Source organism: Thunnus albacares, chromosome 12, assembly GCF_914725855.1.
Source record: "Thunnus albacares chromosome 12, fThuAlb1.1, whole genome shotgun sequence".
In the NCBI taxonomy this organism is placed as follows: domain Eukaryota; kingdom Metazoa; phylum Chordata; class Actinopteri; order Scombriformes; family Scombridae; genus Thunnus; species Thunnus albacares.
The window spans coordinates 15,184,285-15,209,338 of NC_058117.1; the positions used below are offsets into that span (position 1 = coordinate 15,184,285).

The 25,054-nt window shown below is 38.7% G+C and overlaps 1 protein-coding gene and 1 long non-coding RNA gene across 8 annotated transcripts in view; one reads left to right on the plus strand and one right to left on the minus strand.

Annotated features, from left to right (window-relative positions):
* tnr (tenascin R (restrictin, janusin)) overlaps positions 1–25,054 on the minus strand; it is a 188,904-nt gene that overhangs the window by 120,872 nt on the left and 42,978 nt on the right. For all 7 annotated transcript variants that reach the window (XM_044368349.1, XM_044368351.1, XM_044368352.1 and 4 more), the window contains one exon: positions 9,707–9,764. The gene's annotated coding sequence lies outside the window, so the exon portion shown is untranslated. The remainder of the gene's footprint in view (positions 1–9,706; positions 9,765–25,054) is intronic.
* Positions 7,275–22,507, plus strand: LOC122993903. The gene is made up of 3 exons (XR_006406453.1): positions 7,275–7,854; positions 17,096–17,295; positions 22,276–22,507. It is a non-coding gene; the product is annotated as an uncharacterized LOC122993903 (long non-coding RNA).

Below are 25,054 nucleotides of genomic sequence, written 5' to 3' on the forward strand. Positions count from 1 at the left end.
TGGATGTCACAGACCAAAAGCTTCATATAGTTTAATTTTGTCTTCCTTATAAATGCCTAACTTCACATTTTGCAGGGCACACATCCAGTTTCTATTCATTGTAATTTACCATTTCATGTATATGATGATTTTACATGTAATGTTTCAAGCAGTTATTTATAACTTGCTGTCTAATAAAAAATGGAGCAAAATAGAAGCAGTAATGTTTACACCAACTTTATGAGTAATGCACTTGTCACAAGTGTCAAAAATGCCAAGCATGTATTCATTGCCTTTTTTTCCATACAAGAGGAGTAAACTTCACCCAGTGTGACATTAAATAAAGCAAATTAAAGCTGGCTTTGAATTAAAATTGTGAATGGTTTTAACTAGATAATGAGAGCCTCTTAACAGTTAAGCAGTAAAGCAAGTAATTGCTTTTTCATGGACTCAGATTTTGAATTTATATCATGTGGTGAGACTAACAAAACCCAATCACATGGATAGCAATTAAACTCTTCAGTGAACTTCTGACATGGTTCAGTTCCACGGTAATCACATAACCTATTGTGATCCATACTTAATTTCCTGTCAGGATGTCGATGATGTTTTTCTGTATGTGGTGTAGCTAAAGTTTTGTTAAAGCCATGTACTGCTGCCATGTACAGCTCCAACAACTCCATTACAAATAGAGTTTTCAGTCTCAGTTATTTAACACAGGGCTCTCAGGACTCCTGTGTACAAGTGTAGTGAAGAAACGTTATACCACAACTCTTTTCCACTACAGAGAAACCTAAAGTAAAGTGATGTATTCTCTTTGAGAACTGAACATTGCTGAGAATACACATAGCTGAGATATTAGTGATAATCAAAAATATGTCTGCGTAATGAGATGTGATATGACTTAATTCTGTAGCTGTTCAGTTCATTTTGTAATGTCTCTCTCTTTCTCTCTCTCATCCCTGCTTTCTCGAATATTTACAGTTTTATTATCTTTCAGTTGAAATGCTCAGATTTCACAACAGTTAAACTATGATGTCAAGGTACTTACAGATAGTGTATTTCTTATTGAACACTGAGATTTCCTGTCATGTCCAGCTATAGTTGCAGTTTGTCTTATTTATGTTACTTCAGTACCTCCTTACACTTTAGCAGGTTAGTTGCTAATTATTGGTATAAACTTTAAAGCAGCTATAATCAACATTTTTATAATAACAATGTAATGTGAGAGGTATCACTCGTATTGATGAGCCTATAGAAAACTATCACCTGACTCTGCATCTCCCCTCAGCTTTATAGCAAGTTTCAGCCCATTGTTTAGCTGTCTGGACCACAACTTTACTGTTATGGTTCACTGTCACTGCTCTCAGCAATGATTTCAGCTGCAGTAAGCAGCTAAATTCAGTGTATAATCTAGTTGGTAGAAATGAAAAAAAGAGCTAAAAGAGAATGAATATTGGACATTTATCAGCTGGCCAGAGATATGAATCTAAATAGTCAATTATTGCAAGTTTAACATCATAATACATTGTATTATGCAGAAACTGAGTAGATTAATCAAAAGTCTTCATCATCCTACAAAAAAATATGAGTAATGGACAAAATGTACATAAATACACACATATACATACAGTATATGTACAAAAATAGTAAAGTAAATACTGCAATCCTTATAAGATTGTTAGAATATTACAATTATTTCCAGTTTTTTAAGATTTAAGATTTATCAACAGGAACAGCATGATTGGTGTTAAAAAGTATGATGTATAGTTCTGAAGCACAGTCATAGAGGTAAAGAGGGACAAATTATTTAATAATATATTATTCAGTATGTTCTTGGGCCTAGGAAATAAAGAGTTTATTTCCAGTCTGTGACACCAGAGTTGGGGCAAATACAGGAGGGAACCAATGAATCCTTCTGACTCCTGCTGTTTCCATTTTTGAGTCAGTCTGAGTCACCCTGCGACCACTTGCATATGGTGGCTTGCCCAACAGCAAGAGCAGATTACATTACTGGACTGGTCACAGCGAACAGTTGCTGCTAACAAGTTGCTACGCCTCTCTGACCCCTGTTTTCGTGTGCGTGTACATGTGTGTGCTGATATGTTTGCCTGTGTGTCTATGCGGGTTTCTGTATTTGTGAATTTATGTGCGTGCGTGTGCTCGAGTGCGTGACCCCGAGTGACTCGTTTCCAATAAGGAAATGAAATCCATCGTGGGATTTTTTTTTCCCCCTCAGCGAGCCATTTTCTTTTATTACTTCACCTGCACTTCCTTGAGCCAGTGGGTGTGCTCCCACGCTGCAACCAACTCCCAGACAAGCATCAGCAGCATCTATCTTGTGGACAGAAGTGCTGAGTGGCTATTACTTCTCGGCAGACCACATAAAAACCACAGCAATTAAATGCTATTGGGCCATTCGACTTTGTCTTCTTAGAAGATAAAAAAAGGGAGTGAGGGAGCGAGAGGAGAAAGACAGAGAAGAAAGTGGGGGTGAAAACAGGAAAAAGAGAGACTTCAACTGATGCTGCTTAACAGAGAGAAAGATATTTATGTCAGTGGTTTGAAATGGAGATGAAGGAATTAAGAAGTGTGAAAGTGGCTATGAAATTACACCTGATTAAATACAGTACCTGTTCTGAAACGGACATGAGAGAGCTCTTTAACTTACGGAGAATGGAAAGTAAAAGAAGTCTGCAGCATGGGAGTTACAATAAGGTCCTCAGTTTTTAACTAGATTTATGGTTAAAGTGATTCTGCTACAGCTGCATTGCTGTTCCACCCTCCAGAAAGAAGCTTAAATCATATTCTCCCCTCTTCAGACTGCTCAACTGAGAAACTCTTTTCTAGTTGTGTCTTTTTAAGTCTATTTCACAAAGCTGAAGAAAATGCCAGTGCCAATGCAATCACAGGATATATAAGTCTGGTTATTTTGATACAATGTACATTGACTTCACTGTTGGTGATGAAGTTATTACCCTCAGAGGCAACATGGCAACTGAGAAATATTTTTACCAACCAAAAATTGACGAAGATAAAATCATATAGGATGGCAACGCAGATTAAAACAGATGTTGGCCAGAAAATGGTGAAGGTCCTGAGAGGATTTCCTTCACCGGTAAAGTAATTGCAAAAAGTCAGCGGCCCAATATGGCTCCACTCTATTGAACTTCCAATTATTGATCTACTGGTCATATGAATATTGTCAATATACTGTACTGACCTCCATCTCTGTCTTTGTCCCACTGACCACAACGTCAACCCTACTAACCACAGCGCTCTGCAGTCAACCCATCAATTTCAACAAAATGAAGATATCCTGAAGTAAAACCATGATTATCTAATGTATTGTTTGGTAACCGTTAAATCCTGTATTTAGTGCATAACAATTCATTTTCAGGTTGTAGGTAAAAGCACAAGGACAGCTTCTTCAGTAGATAATAGAATTCTGACACCAAAGAAAACAAGTCACACTTTTATTTCTTACAGCGTATCACTCCGCCAGGCTAAATAATTACTAACAGCTAGAGACAATGTGTGACAGGTCATATTGTTCCTGTCAAAATAAGGCCATTTTTAAGCTTTATTTAGTTACTATTTTGTCAATTATGTCCATCAAGCCACCAAGAAAATCGCTTACGCTGAATATAAAAAGAACTCAATTAACAAATTGTCAAAAATATTATTTTTACATGGAGAATGAATGAAAACATCTCACATTAAAGATGTGTATTTATATTGTTTAGTTTATGCTTCTTCTTCACACTTCTGGCATATTAACGTGTTGTTGCATAGAAAACATGTCATGAAAACATGTCATTAACCAAAACATTTGAGAATATAATCCTTATTAATTAGTAATATTGTGATTTTAAAGTTAGAAAAATTGTGTCTTGAAGCATCATCATATACTGTTCTCCCTCTTTCGCCATGTTCTTTGACTAAATATGTAGTCTACAGTTTTATGTTTTTCTCAGCATCATTTTACTGAACTTATTTGTTCATAAACAAAACAAATCTAAACTTAACTTTGTTTAAAAAAAAGCTCAGTTTTTCTCAGAGTGATGTAGTCACAGCATTACTGACAAAGCTACAGTCAATCTTGCTACTGTTGTTGCTGCCACAATGGAAAACCGCTCCCATTCATCACGGCCTGTCTACGTACGCTCCAGACGACTAAAAATAAACGTCTCCAACCTCTCAGTAATCAGGATGAGGACGTAGGTACACCGCACAGAAAAAGCATGATGAGCGGTGAACTAACATCGAAAATTACAAATGGCTTCTTGTCTCATTACCCAAGCAAATCACATTAAGATATCCTTCAGAAGCCTAATATAGATGCTGCACCGTGTGGCCTCTCTCTTACAATCAGTCATTCTATCCATCTTTCTCTTTCTCTCTTGCTATGCCCCTCTTTCTCTTTGTCTGCCTTTTTCTCACCAACTTCTCTTTTCTTGCCCCTCTTTCACTTTTTGTCCTTTTGCCTTTCTGCGCATCTGTCTCTCTCTCTGACTGAGCCTCTCTGTCTTTGTCACTTTCTCCCTCTGCTGACCAGATATATTCAAATGGAAGTTAAGGACAGAGCGTTGCATTATTCAAACCTCTCACAGGAACAAGAGTTGGGAACAATGACAGGCAAATTCCCATTAAAGCAGGCCATTTGCTGAGACAACAAATGAAGACATAGTAAAGCAGGTAAGAGGCTGCGGCACTCAAGAAAGGAGTTAATACATTCACATGTCTGACAGAGATTGAGGCATTTTCCTTTTAAATAATCATATTTGTCACAAAAAAATCTCTTTTGTGTATTTTTGAACACTTTAAAAAAAAAGAATACAGTTTATCTGCAGGGATAAACTCATATTCAGCCTTACTACAACTGGTAGGTATAAGCGACCAAGATTGACACCTTTGAGTTTCTAACACCCACCACACAGTTAGTGTAGGCTAACATGTGCTATGGGATCACAGAGCAAAAGCAAATGGCCAGTTAGCTGCCAAGTACTGAGCCTGCTGTGAACCTCAGTGGAAATACCTGTCACATCACACATTTAATGTGGAACACCAAGAGGCTGGAACCGATGTGCTGTGTATTGCCAAGCTGTCTTAGTACATACACTGATTGATCCCTTAGAGTCAAAACACATCCAATACTGTCTGTTCATGAGATCCAGATCCTGATAAATCTTATGAAAAATGTCAACATGGATGTTCAAACTTAAAGAGTGTTCAGCTATAATTTTTTCACGCACACTGAAGTTCGAGTGGTGGGGTGTGGCTGGATAGATGTTTTAGAAAGGTGGAGTACCTAGAGCTTTTGTTTAGGCAGACCACAGTCCTTTGTGAAGAACAGTTCAAGCAGTTGGTAAAAAAAAGTTTACAAAATTACAAATCTGAAACAAATTAAGGCAGTGCTACAGTATCTGGTACTTTTAGTGATTCGGTTTTATTTTCAAGTGTTAACCACAGGGCTTCAGTCTCTCTCCGCACATTTCCTATCCGTCTTCATACTATCAAATGTCCAATGAAGACAAAAATGCAAAATGAAAATCTAAACAAAAGTGTTAAACATGACACAGAGACATTTGTTGAAACAGTAGGATAGGAGAGTGCTTTGTGATTACATCTATGATATAATTTTACTTTTTTAGCCTTTCTGGTTTGGGCTAAACAAGCAAGTTGCTTAATGCTGATACTTGCTTGATATTCTTTTGCACTTGACATGTCATGTCAACCAATGCAATGTTGGGAAAAAGTCATTAATAAATAATTAAGGTCCGTATTGAATTGTGGCATCACCTAACATTTTGTTCCTAAAAATATTGAAAGAAACTAGCTGATTAATTGTGGAACTCTTTCTGACCTTTTGACATAGTGATCTGTTTAGACCACAGGGAGGGAAGTCTTGTGATTTCAGCCAATGAGAACAAACAGTTTGCCAATAGCCTTTGGCTATCTCGATGTGCAAGTAAGCACACTGTTTCCCCCGGCTAGATCGATGTATCTCGATTAGGCTGCCCAGGCCAAAAGGAATGCAGCAGCTTTTCTATCCTTCAGCTACCCAGACTCATTCTCATTAAACACATGCTCACATAAAAATTCACAAACACACTTGTATGCGCACAAGCACTCATGCTTAAACACAAAAAGACATACTGATGTCACAGACATCACAGACACACAGACGTTATTCGTCCCGTGGCATTTAGCACAAACGTCAAATAGTGTAGAGCCCTGCTAAAAATCAATGGGCATTTGCAACAATCAATGGCTGTGTTCCTTTGAGAAGTAATTAGAAAGGCAAACATGCAGCGCCGCCTCCTTCCTCTTCTCTGTCTACCACTGTGAGAGCTAGTCTAAGAGCTGCCTCACTGTAGGGTCAAAACAGAGTTTAATACAGCAAGGATGTTTCTAAGTAAGGATCAAATATGTACAGAAAACTGTATCTGTAATACATTACTGCTGAAACAATGAAAAGGATTAAAACATTTTAAAAGAATTGCAGAAAGGCCGTATGTTCTGTCTCTCTCGCCAAGAAAGAAATGACTTTTTATGTCATAGTGACCAGGTCACCATAACTGTTATTTACTGTCTGGTTGTTTAATTTAAAATGTTGGTCCCAGCTGTACTCTGCTGCATTCATAACTACGACTGTTAGATTGTACTTAGCGACATGATTGCGTTGACTGAGTGCCTGTTTTGGCTTGGTCTGACATGGGTCCTGGCAGGCTTTTTAATGGACTGTGATTCTGGGTGCAACCTGAAATCCTTTGCTGACCTTTAGAGCATGATCAAACAAGCCCAAGCAACAAACATGAATCTAACAGGCTCTACACACTCAGGCTCTGTCTACCAGATGTTTTCACTGGGACTGTTGAGGGACTGATTAGCTCTCTTCTCTGGACCGTGTGGGCATGTACTGTACAAATTGCGGTTTATGGGCCTTTTTCACAGCACAGATATTTTGACTTGTCAAAGTAGGACACAGGTGTCACTAATTACATTAACAATGGCTCAGTTGTATTCAAAAATCCCACTACATCACAATAGTGTGATAATAAGCCAGCATGCACAATATCAGGACCCTAAAACTGAAGCAGCTAAAAGAAATTCAGCCATGATTGATTTTATTATTAAGACCTGTGCTTTTTCTACTGTGACATGTCAATATGTCTTGTGAGAAAAAGGGCCTATTTTACATCTCCTTGACTCATGTTTTTTGCCCCTTTAAGGGCAGGGCAGCTTAAACATTATCAGTCGTAGTAGTAGAGTTTGACTAGCGGACTAATCAGCCAGGGTAATTGCAAACACCTGTGTGAGTGTGCAGGGCTTTTAAAGACTTGGGATAAGCCAGTGTAGCAAAGGGATGGATGGATGCACTTGCAGACTCTCTTATCTTAATTTCTCCTTCTATGTTCTTGCATCCTGTTTTCACCCTCACAATGATTTGGTGTTCTTGTCTGAAGAATCTGTCTGAATTAATGTAGATCATTATAATAATTAGTAGTTTTTATTTATCTTAAGGTTAATTTTCTCTATTTATCCATAGATCTTATTTATCAATCTAAATCCCTGCCTCCAATCTATCTTCTGTACTTGTATCCGATTTAACTCCGTATTCTATCTATCCACCAACAATCTACAAACCTTACTATCCAAATGTATCTACCTCTGTATCCTATCCTATCTACCTCATGTATTACTGTACAGTAGACAGTACAGAGACACACACAGACACACTTAAATCAAACCAACAAAAGAAGAGAAAAGTATGCTGCAAGGCAAATCTAGCGGTGCAGAGTCGTCACTTTATACTCGGTTTGCTAATTCTTGACTCTGAGAAGGCTTGTCTGCCTCGGGCCATCTCTGCAGGTAAGGAGAAGTCTGTACATTTTGCTTCTGCTTGAAGGACAGAATAGAGGAATGTCACATATTATCCTTGGATTTATTTTAACCAAGACTACTGTATCTCACCAAAATGAGTCTCACGAAAAGAAAGAGGCAGAGCTGACGGGCAAAAATGTGCAGTAGAACATTGTGGAAATCATAAAAGAATCAAATCTTGACTAAAAACTATTTAACCTTGTGCCCTGCAGAATGCTGAGTGGGATGGTGATACACAAATTACATATTTACACTGCTAGGGAAGTTGAAAGTTAATACATTGCCTCATTGGGACAAGGAACCCACTGCAAGAAGAGTAATGTTTTCTCTAGATCATTGAGATATGTAGCACACAGCGACTGGAACAGCTCCTAAAGTATGTGCTCCAATGCTAATGGAGGTAAAGAGGGTATCCAGGGACAATGAGAGATAGCAAATGGGCCTTGGCTTATCTAAAAAAAAATGTCCAGCTGAGCTTCACACCAAAAACCCAAGCTGTGATAATATAAACGGGTTTCAGAAGACATCAAAGAACAACTGAAAGAAGATCTGCAGCCCCGATCAAAAGATCCTTAATATCTGCATTGTAAAGCAAAAATAAAAAAGATTGTTTTTTCATGTTTTGTAGTCATATCAGGCACAGTGCCAGTGTTACTTTACATTGCAGGGAGGAGTGAAAATTATGTACTCAAAAATCTATATATTTCAGATCAGTGCTGAATACTAGAAAGATTGAGGGCGATCCGTATGGATCACGGATCAACTACGATCAGTTACACCACTAGTTAACACTTGTTATTCTAGTTACTTTAAGCTTATTATTCAATATACGGCTCAGCTTAAAAACGAACTAAAGAAACTGTCAGAAGCAAGCAGCCAGACCTCCTGCATACTAATCATACAACATCAACAGGTGACTAAACAACCACTCAATTAAAAACGAATGAATGAATGAGTCCAGACAGCTAACTGTAACTTCAACAAGCAAACTAACGTAACCTACAAACACATTATATGATCTCTGCTGCATTCTTGTTAAGGAGATAAAGTCACACAACAGCCACACAGAGACATTTAACCATCAGAGATTAAATTAGCGACCAAAGAGGCAGAGAGAGAGAAGCTGTATCTGACTCATGTTATCTGATGTCTTCTTCTTTCTTTCATGGAGATGAAGTATTCATGTCATAATGTCCATTTGTGGCTGTTGGTCATCTTCTATGTTAGTTAACAGAACTTTATGGTTGTATATATTAACCAGTCTGATATCATTAGCAACAATGACAAACAAGCTAACTCTCCTGGTTGTTTCTCAGCGTCATTTTACATGTCACAGCCAATCACAGATTAGCATGAAAAAAAAAAGAAATACATTAAGTCCAATGTAAGAGATCCCGCCCAGTGGAGGACAGCAGGCACCCGTCCTCCTCTGTCCCCCACTCCACCTCCACCAATCCCCCCCACCCAACCAACCAACCACCACCACTTCACACACTGCCCTTTCTCCTCTCGCCCTGCAGGTGTCGCTGTTGACGCATTTTAAACAGAACTTCAGTAACGGATTTTTTCCAAAGAAGAGAGAAAAAATACTTTATAAATAATACTGAGATTTGGTAATTGTTTATTTCAACCAAATATTCTTTTTTATATTTTGATCTCCCTTTTGCCTCTCAAACAATAGAGGAGGATCAACCTCCTCTGCCTCTATGGACCAGCCTCCACTGACTCACACACACACACACACACACACACACACACACACACACACACACACACACACACAAACACAAACACACACATAGGCACAATGCTGTAGCAAGCATTTGAAGTTTCAACTCACCTTGAGAGCACCAACTGGGGCTGATCCTTTTGGTGTTGGTCTTCGGGGTTGCAGGCAGCTGTTGACAGACAGGGGAGAGGTGGTAGATGTTTTAAGATAGATAGATAGATACATTTTTCTTTGGCTTCTCCGAAAGTACGGTCAAAGTACATACAATACACATAGCAAAACACACCATTAAAAAACATAAAACATATACAATATACAATAGTGCACATGAGCAGGTAGCAGCAGATAGGTATACATAATACCAGAAGACTACAGAAGTAGTCACTATAATATAAAAATAAATAAAAATCTATGACAATAAATCAATGATAATCAATATATTGATGGCAGCAGGAACAAGGAACTGTTTCAATCTTTTTCAGTCTACTTTTAATCTTACTTACCAGTAGTCTGTCCATGCGACTCAACTCAAACTATTAGAGTATGTAATGAGTGTGGTGATTTAGCATGTTTTGTATTTAATTTAAACATAGGTCATTGTTAAATTGTGCTGCTGACCCCTGCTCGATTCTAATGAGCTTACTTGCTGTCTTAAGTGTACTTTGGTTAAATTCTTAACATGCACATTCTCACACATACACATCAAATCAATGCTTACAGCAAAGTTCAAGAACAGACACTATTAATCCATTATAAATGTATCTAACTGCCACAAACAAAACATTCTTTCACTCTAATCACTCTTAAGCAACACTGTTGTATAAGTCAACACTGCAAGCGCATACTCTACACAAACAGACATTGTACCTGAGTTAATTAGCATGTTTAATGGTTTTGGAGGACACTGGAGAACGACTATCATTTTATACTAGAGACATGAGCCAGCACTTGATACAGACTCTTGATAAAGGCAGCGGATGCAGGCACAGTTTGTGTGTGTGTGTGTGTGTGAGAGAGAGAGAGAGAGAGAGAGAGAGCTAGTATTACAGGACATGACTTCCTGTTGCATAAGGCACTGGTTTTGTGAGCTCTCCTCATCAGCCTAATTAGGCTGCCATACTGTTCCAGCATTTAGACATACAATATTCGGTCAAGTTCAAGTGTTTATTAAGCTTAGGTTTGAAGCACCTGTGTCACATACCGTGTGTAGGTATGTGCATAAGCACACACACACACACACACACACGCAGTGGTACACACATATGCATGCTGTAGCTGCTATCAATCCCCATGAGTGGTTTCAACTGAACCTGGAGTCAAACTGTAAAGCTCCATACTCGAGATTCACTCTGGGACAGATTTACAAAGAAGATGGCAGCAGTTTTTATTGAGTTTGCAGCCACAATCTGTGTGAATTAAGCATCTAATTTACGAAGAGAGCAGCTCATTACGCAGTAAACTCCTGGACTGCGCCAGGGAAAGCCCTCTAGAGGTACTGTCAGGACTGGAATTTCTATGAGATCACCAAGCTCAGAAGAAAAAAAAACAAAAAAAAAACATAAATCTTGGTTACAAACCATTTATTTTAGCCACAGTTCAGCTACACCTGAGGTAAGCCTTTAACTATTAGTCAAAATATTACTCATAAATTCTGATATAATCTTTAGCATATTTCTAATTATTAATATTTTAGGAGACAGGAGATGAAGTGACATAATGACACAAATGGAGCAAGACAGAGCAGCAGCAGCAGCTCAGAGCGAAGCAGGTAGAGGTGGAGATGGTGTTGATTTGGATGTTAATACCGAGGTAAATGCATCCAAACACACACTGAAATGTCTCAACTAAAGAAAAAAATGTAGTTGCAGCTTGTAGTGATTTTCAGTTAATCGATCTTTCAAATTCAAGTTTCACAAACCAAAACTCCCAGTTCACTGTTCATTTGTGTTACAGTAATCAGATATTATGCTTGTTAATAGTATCTCAATTTATTCATTTTTCTTTCAAATAACTGTGTTATATACAAGCCTATATTTAATGCACATTTCTTTTCTCTATTACAACCTTCCTTGTGGCTTTTTACTCGCAAAGTTGCATGACCTTAGTGAATTCAACAGAATACATAATCAACCTCTTTTAACATCTCCTGTTATTTGTGCGGTCCTCTTTTCAGTGTGCATGCAATGAGGAGATCCGCACCTTGCAAACATTTGCACAAATGACACACAAACTGCAACTCCAGCCTTGTGCATTCATTTAATAGATACAGTAGATGTGTTGTCACATCTGTGCCTGAAAAACAGGCGCAAAAGCCCTTGTATATATGGCCTTCAGGTTATATTCAGCATATAACAAGTGTAAAGTGCGATGATCTACTTATTCATTTATTTATATCTTTGCCTTGATGTCACTGCAAGGTCAGGTCTGAGACTGAATTATACATTTATGTATCTCTTATCAACTGCAAAAACAAACACACAGCAAAAACAAGCTGCAACTGAACTGGATATTTAGAGGGCAGAAAGAGACTGACAGAGAGGCATTCTGAAGTGCTTCAAGAGAGTGTGACTGTACATTTAAGTACTGTAAGAATAAACAAAGAATTCACATCTAGGTCAGCATGATGGGATTTTTTTTTAGTTCAATTCTGCACCAACATTCAGAGGTTTTTAAGAAATGAAGACATGCACATAAAATTATAGATAACAGGCTCCAAATAAGAAAACAAAGAATATTAAGGCAGCACAGACTGAGTTCCATATTGTGCACATCTGATTTCTGCAATAGTGTTATCTCACCAGGAGATGGGTAGGTGACCAAGAAAATGTGCTAAGGAGAGGAAAAAGTTGAAGAGACATTTCATTTCATGGGCATTGGAGCTCTGATAATTCAGGAAAAACATACAGTTTCTTAAAATTCTTGCTGCACTAAGATGTCCCGTTGAGTGACAGTTCACATTTTTAGAAATGACAAAGCTAAACAGTTTACTCAGCTGAAAATGAGAATATGGAAAACTATCAAGGCTAACTCGATCTGGGATGAGTGGGATGAAACCACAGAATCAATCTGAAGAAAATGAACAAGGAAGATTAATTGTAAAGATCTAGTTTCTTTTTAAGGGCATAAGTTGCTCTGTACAGTTGAAATTGGAACTTAAACAGTGTCAGTGTGCATCTGTTTTTGTATTTGTATATATGTGCATATATCTGTTTTGTTGTTTTTGATGAAGGTGAACAGTCTTTTTGTACATTTATCAGAATATAATGAGTGTCATCTATTGTTCCGTGGCATTTAAGATGGCACTGTGCCCAGCAAATCTGTTAGTGAACGTCCCCGTCCCTTTGTTATGTTTAGTTACAGAAGATAAAGAGGAGTCGGTAAAATGACTCAGGGAGACAAAGACATAAATAGGGGAATTTACAGATGGTGATTATAAATTATAAACTCCATTACAGAGCGACAGAGAGGGAATATCTGACAGTGCTGACATACATCCAGCCACATCTGCTGTCGCAGCAGACAGTGCCTTTGGTGAAACAGGGAGACAGGGAGGTAGTGTGTGTGTGTGTGTGTGTGTGTGTGTGTGTGTGTGTGTGTGTGTGTGTGTGCGTGTGTGCGTGCCTGCGTGCATGTATAGTGGGGGGATTATTATTTTCACATCTTTTAATTCATCACATCATTCATTCCCGGGGACATCCGACAGCTTTGGGGAGAGACTGACTGAACAAGGGAGGGAGATGAGAGAATCACAAGAGTGTAGGAGGTGATACAAAGACAAAAACAAAAGATAAAAAGAAGACAAGGTGGTTGGTTGATTTTCACACCATTCAAATCCATGAAAACGGAAAAACATAGTGACATGTCTTCACATGTAATTGTAAGGCAGCCCTTCTCTGGCTCCTCACCACCAACAAAACCTGGCACTGAAAGTAGTCAGCAGCTGCTACATGCACCATCCTTTACACATGTACAGTATGTGTTTGGTAGCTGCCAAAAGCACTGCAAAGCACGTCCCTGCTCACTCGCACAAACACACATGGTTCAAGTCACACATCATATATATATATATATATATACAGGAAGCGTATATGATCACATTCACACAGCAGCAGTAATATATACAGGAGACTAACCTCTGCTCAGTCACTTACTGAATCTTCTGGGTCTTTATAATTTCTTCAAAATGTATTGCAATGTAATAATGAGAAAATTAAACAGCTGATTTTGTTATTTATAACCTGAGCACGGTTGGTAATACATGTAAAGAAAGCTTTTTACAAATGATGTAAGAACTCATAAAAAATGGAAGAATACACTGCTGTAACTATGAACAAAAACTTAATTTAAACTTTTTTTTAGATAAATTTGAAATCATCTAAATATCCAATTCCCAATTTAATTATCTAAAAGCTCTATTCAATCCATTTTATCATAATTAGTCATCATCCTCTCAGGGAGGACATGGGCTCATGCTGTAAGAGTTTAGATGAGAAATGTTAGAAAAGTCTACTTTCTCAGATGGGTGGATTCATTACTGTCGCTACCCCGATCATTCACACAGAAGTGCGCTGGCACAGCTGAGATTGAACTGATTGCGAATGATACAACTTTTGAATCAAATGGCAAGTAATGAGGATCCTATTACCTTTTTGCCGGTAATAAGCCCAACGCTGATTGTATGAGGGTAAGGAGTGCACCAGGTGCAGCAAGGTGTTACAGCTTATTTTCTGATATAGTGGGATGTGTTAAATGATAAGCTGCTGATTATGCTGCAAATCAGCCACCTAGAGACCTTCAAAGTTGGTAAGAGATGAAACTGCATAAACTGAAAGTTGGGACATTTTTGATTTATCGATTTTTTACTAACTTCACCTGTTTTAGCACTCAAATACCAATACTCTCTCATTCTCACTGAGAAATAAAGTAAACAAGACAAATAGCTCGCCTTACATCAGTATTTCAGTCGCTTTTATTTTATTTTTTCATCTTTCTCAAACCCACCACCACCACCCCGATCCCATCTCTCTCTCACTAAGATTAGACAGTGCACCCAAAATGTCAGAGGAGCTGAAAGTATTGTACTATGCATATTTCCCTAGCCAGCTCCAGAGCTTCTGTCAGACGACAAACTTCTAAGCTATTTGTCCTCATTACAGTACAGCCTCTGACTGCCCACCTTAATTCCCCTGCCCGTTCCACAGGGGGCTCTTTTCCACCCCTGCCTGGCATGACTCATTTTTACGACCGCCACTTTGGCCCTCATCGGCCTGGGCAGCCTATGCTTTAAACCCAGCTAGGCGAGTAAATCTGCCAGCTTTAATTAAAATAGCTTCTTTTTTTAGCGCTTTCTCTCCCTCCGTCCTCTTGTCCACAATGACATAATGGTGCTGGGAACCTCCCTCAGCAGAGCTGACTCAAAAGGACTGACCCTTGGAAAAATGGACGTGTGTTGCACTATTTTATGATGATGTTAGCAAGAAATAAGCCACATCTCATCCTATCTCCTCATCTTCATGCTTTGACCTGGTTTCCTGAGTGAAAAGATAATTATGGAGGTCGCAGTTAGAAGTTCCACTGGTAACAAATGACTCCATATTATATAAGTTTAAAATATGCAACAGAAATCAATGAGCAGAAAAACTTATACATGGGGCACTCTAGCATTCAAATTGGTTTCTTAGTGTGTGGAGTGACAAATAACGCCCTTGTTGTCTTTCAAGGTCAACCTTTGTTGGAGAAATAATGATTTGTGAAGCTGAATCAATGAGGCTCATTCAAACCGTTTTCCTTCAGTATTGTTCAGGGACTAACTTTGGTGCCATTGATTAGCTGATTTATAGCTTGCATCTCTTATGGGCTCACAGCAAATCTCCAACTGCTCATTACAGGACAATGGAGGAAGAGGAGAGGAGAGGAGAGGAGAGGAGAGGAGAGGAGAGGAGAGGAGAGGAGAGGAGAGGAGAGACAGTATTTTAAAAATGTCTCTGATGCATTTATAATGTTTTAATTCATCCAATATACTTACAAAGCAATTTCTGTTTCTACTCTATGCATAAACACCACTATAAGGACAGGTCTAAAACTGAGTAACAGTGCTGCTGTGAGGCTATTTTGGCGTACTGTAAAATTCCAGGTCACATGACCCTTAGTAGCTTAAAAGTCCTTTTTCCACATACATAATAATTACAAAAGGAACGGCTGTAAAATGATGAATAAAATTTTCTGAGCATCCCTGAAACACCCTGAAATCACTTTTTGTGTAATCAGCATTCAAGGCATTGAGTCCAATAACATTAAAAAAGTCTTGAATAGCCATATCAGTAACATTATTTTCATGCCTTTTTATGTATGTGGGGAGCCAGCAGGAAGTCAGCGAGCTTAGCCAGCGGACATCTCTGATGAGCATGTTCTATGGGCCCAAAAAGCACAGAAGCCACAGGAAGCCTGAAAACACTTTTTGTGCCATTTGCGCCCGATGAGCAACTTAAATTGGAATGAATGGGCACCAACACTGTATCCAGTTCTTTTTCATACATTCATGTTTTAAACTGGTACAAAAATATTAGCATTTTTTAAATCTTCCTGGGCTCATGTCAAACACTGCACTCTGAAGCACTGATTGCACAGCCTCCTCTATCCTCCTCCATCCTCTCTTCATCTCTTTTTCTGCACTCTCCTCTCCTCTTCTCCTGGCTCTATCTCACTCTTCTCCTTCTTTCCTTCTTTCTCCCACTCATGAAACAGGCATTAGCTGCCCTAACACACAACCCTCCCTCTTCTTTCTTCTTCTTTCTTCTCTTCTCTTCTCTTCTCTTCTCTTCTCTTCTCTTCTCTTCTCTTCTCTTATTTCCTCTCCTTTCTTATCTGCACCCCTGAAGGGGTTGTCTGTCTCCTAAACAGCTGAAGCAAGGCTTCCACTGGTCTGCGCCTGGCCCCTATTATCAGAGCATGACAAGGAGCCGCAGTGTCGACTTGTCAGCCTAATAAACATCCTTTATGGCACCCGCCTGTGTGTGTTTTGAGGGAAGTCAGCCAGCCACCAAGCAGTGGACCATTGATTTCATGGACGGCGCACAGTACTTACACTTCCACCCGTCTATCGTACAGTGGACAGGCTGCAATTGTTTTTGCCATGCACAGCCATACTTATGACACTTATACTCCTAGAGACTTTCCATTTAGCGTGAGGCATAGTTATAGAGAGAGAGGCAGAAAGAGAAAGAGAGGGAGAGAATTTAAAGTCTCCAATACAGGTAAAGTATGGCAGCACTTTGAGCAGCAGAACATTTAATCATATACCGCCTTTTCAAACCTTTACATAAAAGTTTCTGTAATCTTTGTTTTTCAGGTCAAGGCCAATAAGGCTTTCATATTTTCTCTTTCTCCCTAACCTAATTCTTTCTTGCTCTTAGTGCAGAAGAGGTGAGGGGTCACGCAGTAGTTCAACAAACCATTCAATCACTTACAATAGCAATCTCACTTTTCTTTTTCTTCTTACAGCACTTCAGTTATCCTGTCCACATTAAGTGGTCTAGGACCAAACTGAGAGGAACAAAAAGGATGATAGATAAAGAAAAAGAGAAACATAGAACAAAAAGCGTGAAAGAATCCACCACCCTTGAGAATAACTAGACCACCAAGTTCAGCACCATGGACAGCAACATTTCTTGACTACCAATCAAGGAGCAGAAGTGGAGCAAGTGAGCCTCAACTCCACACCAAAATCAAAAATGTGCCTCTTTAACCTTTGTCCACTCACTTTGTCCATAAATATTCATAACAGGTGGGCAGGCAGATATGTCAACTTAGCAAGCAAGCAGCGTAGGCTCAGACTGAAAGTTCATTAATATCAAACGCAGGTGTGGAAGATTATAAAATATTCATCTACTACTTCACGTAGCATGGGCCAGATATGTGCTGATTTGTTTTTCAAGTTATAAATCAGTCAGTCAACGTTTTTCCAACATTTATAATAATCTTTTGTAAAGCCTTTGGTCTTGTTTTTATTGTTATTGTTTTTGACAGTAAAGAAAAAAAATCTCTCAGCTAAAAAGCATAATGTATTTTGAAGCCAGTGCCTGAATTTATTGAATGTTCACAGAGCTTGTATATTGATCTATGATCAGTGACAAACAGGTCACCTTGGATATCTCAGTTATAACAACCTGAATGACAAAAATAATTGTATATCACTTGTATCTCTAAGACAGGTTGATAAATACAACCTCAGAGGAAAGGCTCTCAGGGCCAGGGTAAGCTACTTTGTGTTATCAACAACCTATCAGGAACAAGCGAGCGGAGGTCACATTCAGTCTAATGCAGCTTTGATTGTATTTCCTGTCTTCTGAACTGGCCGTCTGTCACGATACAATGCAATCAGCAATGCAGGAAAAACAGCATTACACAGCGTTGTGAAGCAATGGCAGTAAGGCAGGCAAACCTGCCAACCCGTAAAACTGTCAGAGCGACCTTCACTTACCCTCAGTATTGATGATCCAATCATATAGAGAATATGAATTAGTACCTTCAGGGATTTCTTAAAATGGGGCATAATTCTTTGATATGTCTAAAGAAAGAGGTATAAATCATGTTATGACTTTATGGCATCGCCCAGAGAGCTAGAGAAGATGAATTTCAAAAACATGTTTTCCTCACTCCTCCCAACTGCATAAAATGTTGTGGTCAGAATAGTGATTAGAATATTGACTTCAATACTTAACACATAAAAAGCAAATATGTCCTGTCTCTTTCTTTTTTCTTCCGTTTTTGACAACTACAACAAATCACATGATTTGTATGGATAGAGCATTTCAGAATATAAATTGATGTTGAACTGCTGGTCAGCATCTCAAGCACTAATCTTCAAGCAGCACCATAGATTTGGGCCTCCCTGGGAGAAGCACAACTGTTCTGGGGCCAACGTCCCCCCCTCCCACCCCCACCCCCTCAATCCCACCACCCCTTAAAGGCACCACTGTGTAGAGCATTTCATATCTCCGCTGTTGCTCCACAATCATCTGCCTGTGTGGTTAAATGTCACATGCTTCTAAATGTGTTTTTCAAGTTCTTTTATAACACATCCAATTACTCAGAATGATTTGAAATGTGTGGTAAACATCTTAGAACACTCAAAGAAAACATCTAATCACACTTTCCTCCTGTTGAGAACTAAAGAATATTTAAGTTAATATTTAAGTCTAAATGTAACAATTATTTCCTGGGCTGCACACACACACACACACACACACACACATGCACACACACACACACACACACACATGCACACACACTCTTGCAGGGAAATGACAGCTAATCTTTTTTTTACTTACAGCTAAGCCAAAGTAAACAACCAGACAAATTCTGTCGAAGAGGCAGAGCTACTTAAAGCAGGCCAGAAATGTGTTCATATGTTGATACCATTAACCTGATATGCATGCTATGAAAGTACATAGTTTATCATACACATCTGAATACAAAGAAACTCTGAAAGTTTTACATAACTGTGGAGCTGAAGGATGTTAAAAAAACAGAAGTTAAAAATCCAAACACTTTGATGGATTTTTTTTTCTGCATTAGATTATCCGCCCTGCACTGTAGGAAAACATTATACAAACACTGCCAGTGGCTCTGTGCTCTCTCCCTCTTTGTTCAGCTTTCTATTCACTTCTTTAGCTCTTCCCACTATAAATAGATGTCAGTGTCCATTACTGTTTCTGGACTCCTAAAAGACCCTGTTGTACTTTCCAAGCTCTCTGTGCCCATCAGTATCTCTCTTTTCAGAAACTAGATGTACCCTACAACTATAATATTATTATATTATTTTGAGCTTCCTGCTTTTAGGCACTGTCACAAATGCCAGAGTTGAAGAAATGCTGCTTTCTTTTGAAAAATGGAAATAATGTAAAATAGAGAATCTGCCTTTAATGGATTAAACCATGAAAAGCCATGATGTTCCTTTAAGGTTTCTGTAAAAATTGGTGAGCGTAAAAAAGATGGTTATGTATTTGTTGACAAAAATAAAGCCAAAAAAAAGGTATATTTCAGGATTATTTCAGACAAAGAAATTTTAGAAAACAGCTAGCCTGGCTCTGTCTAAAGGTAGCAAAATCTGCCCACCTGCTCCTCTAAAGCTCACTAATATCTTAAATCTTCTTAATTTAATCCATACAAAACCAGAAGTATAAAAATAATAAATTGCAGTTTTATAGAAGCTATGTGCCGGACTATTTCTTGGAGTCTTGTCCTGAAGTCCTTTAGTCACCAGGAGGTCCACCACATAACTGTTTGGCGTTATTAAACAGATATTCTATAATCTAATCTGATCAAACTTAATCTTTAGCTTACATCATGGAGGTCACAGTGTATCACCAAATATTTTTTTATGTTTTGTACAGTACGTTAATATTGTATGATACATTCAAACACCCTGTATTAGAAATGTTGCTATGTGAGAATAACAGACTGTAGACTAGCTTTTTCATGTGCACACTGTATGTACATGCATGTATTGAGAGTGAGAGACTGAGAGATGTAAGAGTGACCAATTACTCAATTACTAAGTTTTATTAGTAGTAGAGTACTTTCTCGCAAGAACACTATAACTTATATACAGTATGAGGGGTTTTTCCCTGCCTCTCTAACTCAAAGGCGAGTCGCCTTTCCGCTGCCTTTGTTGAAAATTCCTGCATGTGATCTTGAAAAAGGCAGAACTCAAACGTGAGGGCAGTGCAGCACCCGGACAGTCTACAGCGCGCACATGCTAGAGTTGTCTTGTAATTCAGCTTCACAAAATGCAGCAGTTACGAGCATTTTTTGATTTAAGGACTAAATAATTACCTTTGCAAGGCGAACATGAAGGCTATTGTGAACTTTCTAGGCTGTTACTCTGAGACTAATGTCAGCGGAGCGGAGCAGCGAACTTCAGCAGTAACAAACGAGACCAGCTGACCAACACACTGCATCATTAAACAACTTACACTAACTCTGATGCAGAGAATATATATCGTTGCTCAGTCTGTTTGACCTCAGAAACCCTGCAGCCGCTGAGTGCCTTGGACAACGATGTCTTTCCTCAGAGCTAACGGTGCAGCAGAGAGGCTGCTCTCCACTGCTGGAGACATGATGTTAATAACAACACAAGTGGAGCACTCTGCCTCCCCCTCAGTTTGTTATTCTTATACAGGCAGGGACCGTAAGATGCTTTCAAGTGAATTAATTAATTAATTAATGCAGTACATTTTTAAAATAAAAAGGCTACAGACCATTTTTCTTATCTGACAGTTATCTTTTGTATTTCAGTGGACTAAGGACACTGGTGAATAATTTGGTACTGAAGCAAGAGACTGAAAATGGTGCCTCCTTTTCTATTCATTCAATCGAGAATCAGTTTTGAATCGAATCGGCACCCAAGTATCGTGATAGTATCGAATCAGGAGATAAGCATATCATCCCGGGCCTGCAAAAAAACACTGTCATTTGTCGCAACCTTTACTTTTCATCTTTTGTTCCATTTTGGTATAAAATTTAACTCCTTATGGACATTTTTTTCATTTAAGCACACAGCTCTCCAAACTGTGCACACCGTACCACGCATGCTCTCCAACCTTTGCCACCTTTATCTCAAAAAAGCCCAAGGTAAACCCTGTGAGGGTCTGAAAAGTTCAGCAGCGATTTGGAGCTTTTCATCTGTTCCATTTTTATGTGTTTGGTTGTGTTTTGTGGGGGGGATGGAAAGGTGACTGCTTTTCTGATATTTATTTTAGCATTATGAATGGATGGCAAGCAATGAGACTGCATGGCACAGTACAACTCAAAATCATCTGATTCATCTCCTGCACAAAGAGGATCTCTTATGACTCGTATAATGAGCTTGATTTTCTAATATAAAAGAAAATGACAACAAAGGACATACATTATAGTGTTTGAGAGAGGAAAAGGAAAAGGGAATGTCTGAAATGGAAAATCAGAAAGGCTTTTGTAGACTGCAGTGCATATATTTACAGTAATTGAATGAGTCTGAATATGTTGATGCATTATGTATGATTATAAGGCACAGGGATTGAATGTAAATAGGTAAATAAAATATGAAAGGCAGGAAACGAGGTACATGCATTACTTATCACGACACAAATATCAGGCAGTGAGAAAATTGCACGCACATAAATAACCGTCATGTAAATGTTTTGTGTACAGTGAATTTGTATCTTGACACTTTTGTCAGTGCTGCCAGTTGAGTGTGAAGGTTTGGTAATCACAGTGACAGAAGCAGGGTATTGGATTTACAGTAATTGAAATGCATAATTAATGACATATTTATCTATCCAGTGCAGTAGAAACCCTACTTATGCCTTATATGTCAAACATAGAAACACACACACATTTACAGACCCACGCATACACATGGAAAAACACTGTCACACTGAGCCTGCAATGAGTACAGACGTGCTTGCTTGCTCATCAACTCAGAGCTGAAACACAGAATTGATGTCAGGAAAAGGCACAGCGCAGTTGGTGGGAACCAACACATTTCTATTGTTTCTGCCAGATATACAGTATCACAGCAACAACTGTTCATTTATGTTTAATGGGAACACAAAATCTTTTGTCTCAAGCTTTCCATGTATTTTGTATGTATGTCTTTCTGCAAAGTCCAGATATGCTGTTGTGCTTTTTTTCCCCAGAATTTCTCACCTCCCTGCCATGCGGAAGAGAAGCATTGACTGCACTGATCCTTCCCAGCTAGATCTCCAATCACAATCCAGGAGCTCTGCCAGGTTTTCTGTCAGAACGGTCCTTAGCTTTGTGGTCTCAATCCTGATCATTCCTTTGATGGAGGCTACTGTGCTCTTGTGAAATGCCATCACTTTGCAAACTGTATTAAACTGTTCACTAAAGTCACCCTCTCGCTGTCTAAAAATCAACGTATTTTCACTTTGGGGTTTTTTTGAGAGAGGTTAAGCTCTGAAATAAACAGCTCTTCTATACACATACAGTACAGATGCATGTATATGTGTGTTACAGATATACAGTATGTTTTGTTAGATATTAGATATCATCATGACTTGAACTGGCCTTTGATTGAAAACTTGAGACTTAAACAGCGTCACTGCAGAGAGGCTGCAATCATTTAAACTTTTTCGTCAATATGCACTTGAAGGAAAACATCCACTTTGACTGTGAAGATTGTAGTGCATAGATACATAAAGTGACGAAAAATGTTCATGTATCCATTTAGAAATGAAGCTTTTCAACAATAAAACTGAGAAACACATTTACACTTTGAGTCATGTTATGAAGAAAACATGGTTACATTTTTTTCAAAAACTAAACACACATGCAACTCTGACAGCTTTTGTTGGCTGACACATTTCCACTGGCATGCAGGCAATTTGTCAGAAGTTTGTCAGGCAGATGTTTAGAGATTTGATGTTCTCTTCTATACCGGTTGAATCATCACTGACCAGCAATCTGTCACTATCAGCAATCAGTCAGCTGTTTGAAAAGACTCCCAGATGTATATCCCCTTTGAATTTACAGCAGCTTGATGAATGGCTCGTTTGACATTGTTAAACTAGAGTTTTATTGATCTGAACTGCTGATTTATTGATTGACAGGATGATTAACGAGCATAGGGCCCCTGTTGAAGACAATGTTATAAATACTATGAAATATTGCTCCCTATCTCTTTTTAAATAACTAAACTTCTCCAGTCACTTAAAACAGAAGCTTATGTCACACAAAATAACAACTACATGTAAGCTAACAAGGCCTGAGTTATTGAAGACAGAACTTGAAAGGCACCATCGCTTGTTCAAAGTTTGTGCAATCAATCACTTTGTCAGAGAAAGTGGCGAGACACCACTTTAATCAAAGGCTGGATATTTCATTTTAGAGCCATACACTTCATATCCTGTACAGTGCTGTGGATAAAAATTAGATGACCAAATCCTGAAGCTGTTCCACCGACTGTGATTAAGGGGTCATCTCTGTTGACACGCCAACAGCAGGTCAATTTTACAGGCAATATGGGCATATATTCTGGTGCAGATAGAGCTGCCACGGTTACTGCATTACCACGGTAACGCAATCACGTCATGACCACCGCAGAGTCAAGCCGATCACTGCTTCACCGCTGAGTGAGCGGCTCAAGTGATGGGACATTAATTATTCTCTGAGGCTTGATATAAATAATGACATGCCTGCCGAATGCCGACCAATATTCCTGCTGCAAAGTTAGCCTCTTAATGACAACACTGGAATAAAGATAGACATTTAGACTATAGCGGCTATAAAAAATAGACTACTACAGGAATAATTGCATTCAAAAAGTTTACCTTTTTGGTCTGAATATAAGACTTTTTCTTCCTGGAAATATGTCCGAAAAAGTGGGGTTGTGTCATATTCAGGGGCTAGACACTTACGTGTTCACAACATCAGATCTGTTTTTTGAATGGATAAAGTATCGGTGTAAAACCGACTCCTACACGGAGTGTTGCATTATGGGTTGTTTGTAGGCTTAATGTTGCTAGGCTAGCGAGTGTCTTAAAGTCTGTTTATAGTGAGCGTGTTAGTCAGTCATACTTAAAAGTGTTTCGTTAGTCCAGTTTAACCTGCAGGAGTTTCTGAAGACTTGTGTGACGTCTTTTTCTGCCAAGGAGGAAATAAATGAATGACGAGTGAAAACGAGTCCAAATCATCTTCCGACGTCTCTACTGCAGAAATGGAATATGTCAAGTTGCCAAATATCACTGTGATAGATGATAAGGAGCTCAAAAAGACAAAAAGGCAATCTTGTAAATGCTAACTGCTGGAGAAAATAATTTTTGACCGCTTTCAAGAGCCTTGTAGGAGAGTGTGTGAGTATGTAACTATACTATGATGTAAGTTATATTCAAAAAGTATTTTTCCAAAAACAGGTGATGGAAAAGGGGTGTCATCTTATAACCAGGGTCACCTTATATTCAGGCCACCGAGACGGTTTGAATGGCTTCGCTAATTTGTGCAGTAAAGAAAAAATCTATACCGCGGCAGCTCTATTAGCATAAACAAAATGCAGTTTGACTACAATTCACTGTCAAAGAGCAGCTTCTGAGTTTTATGTGTTCATTATGTGGTACTGCACTTCAAAATATCTGGCATATTTTTTAGTACAAGCACATTTCGGTCACAAAATTGGACCCAATACATCAATTATTCACATCATTTCAAAAGCCCCATCAAATCAACCAAATTGTATTTGGCTCAAACCTCCCACCACAAAGACAAGAGGATTCACTGCAGAGCAACACGGACTCTGGCCACACGTGGATCCTCTGAGAGCAACACAAGATCAATGAGAATGCTTTTTTTTAAAACAGCAGGGTTGTCCTCCAGCCAGAGGAAGAAATGATCTATGTAGATCTCATTAGCCCCCTATGATGACAGACGTACGACCAAATGATTAATGGCCAGCTGGAGAAA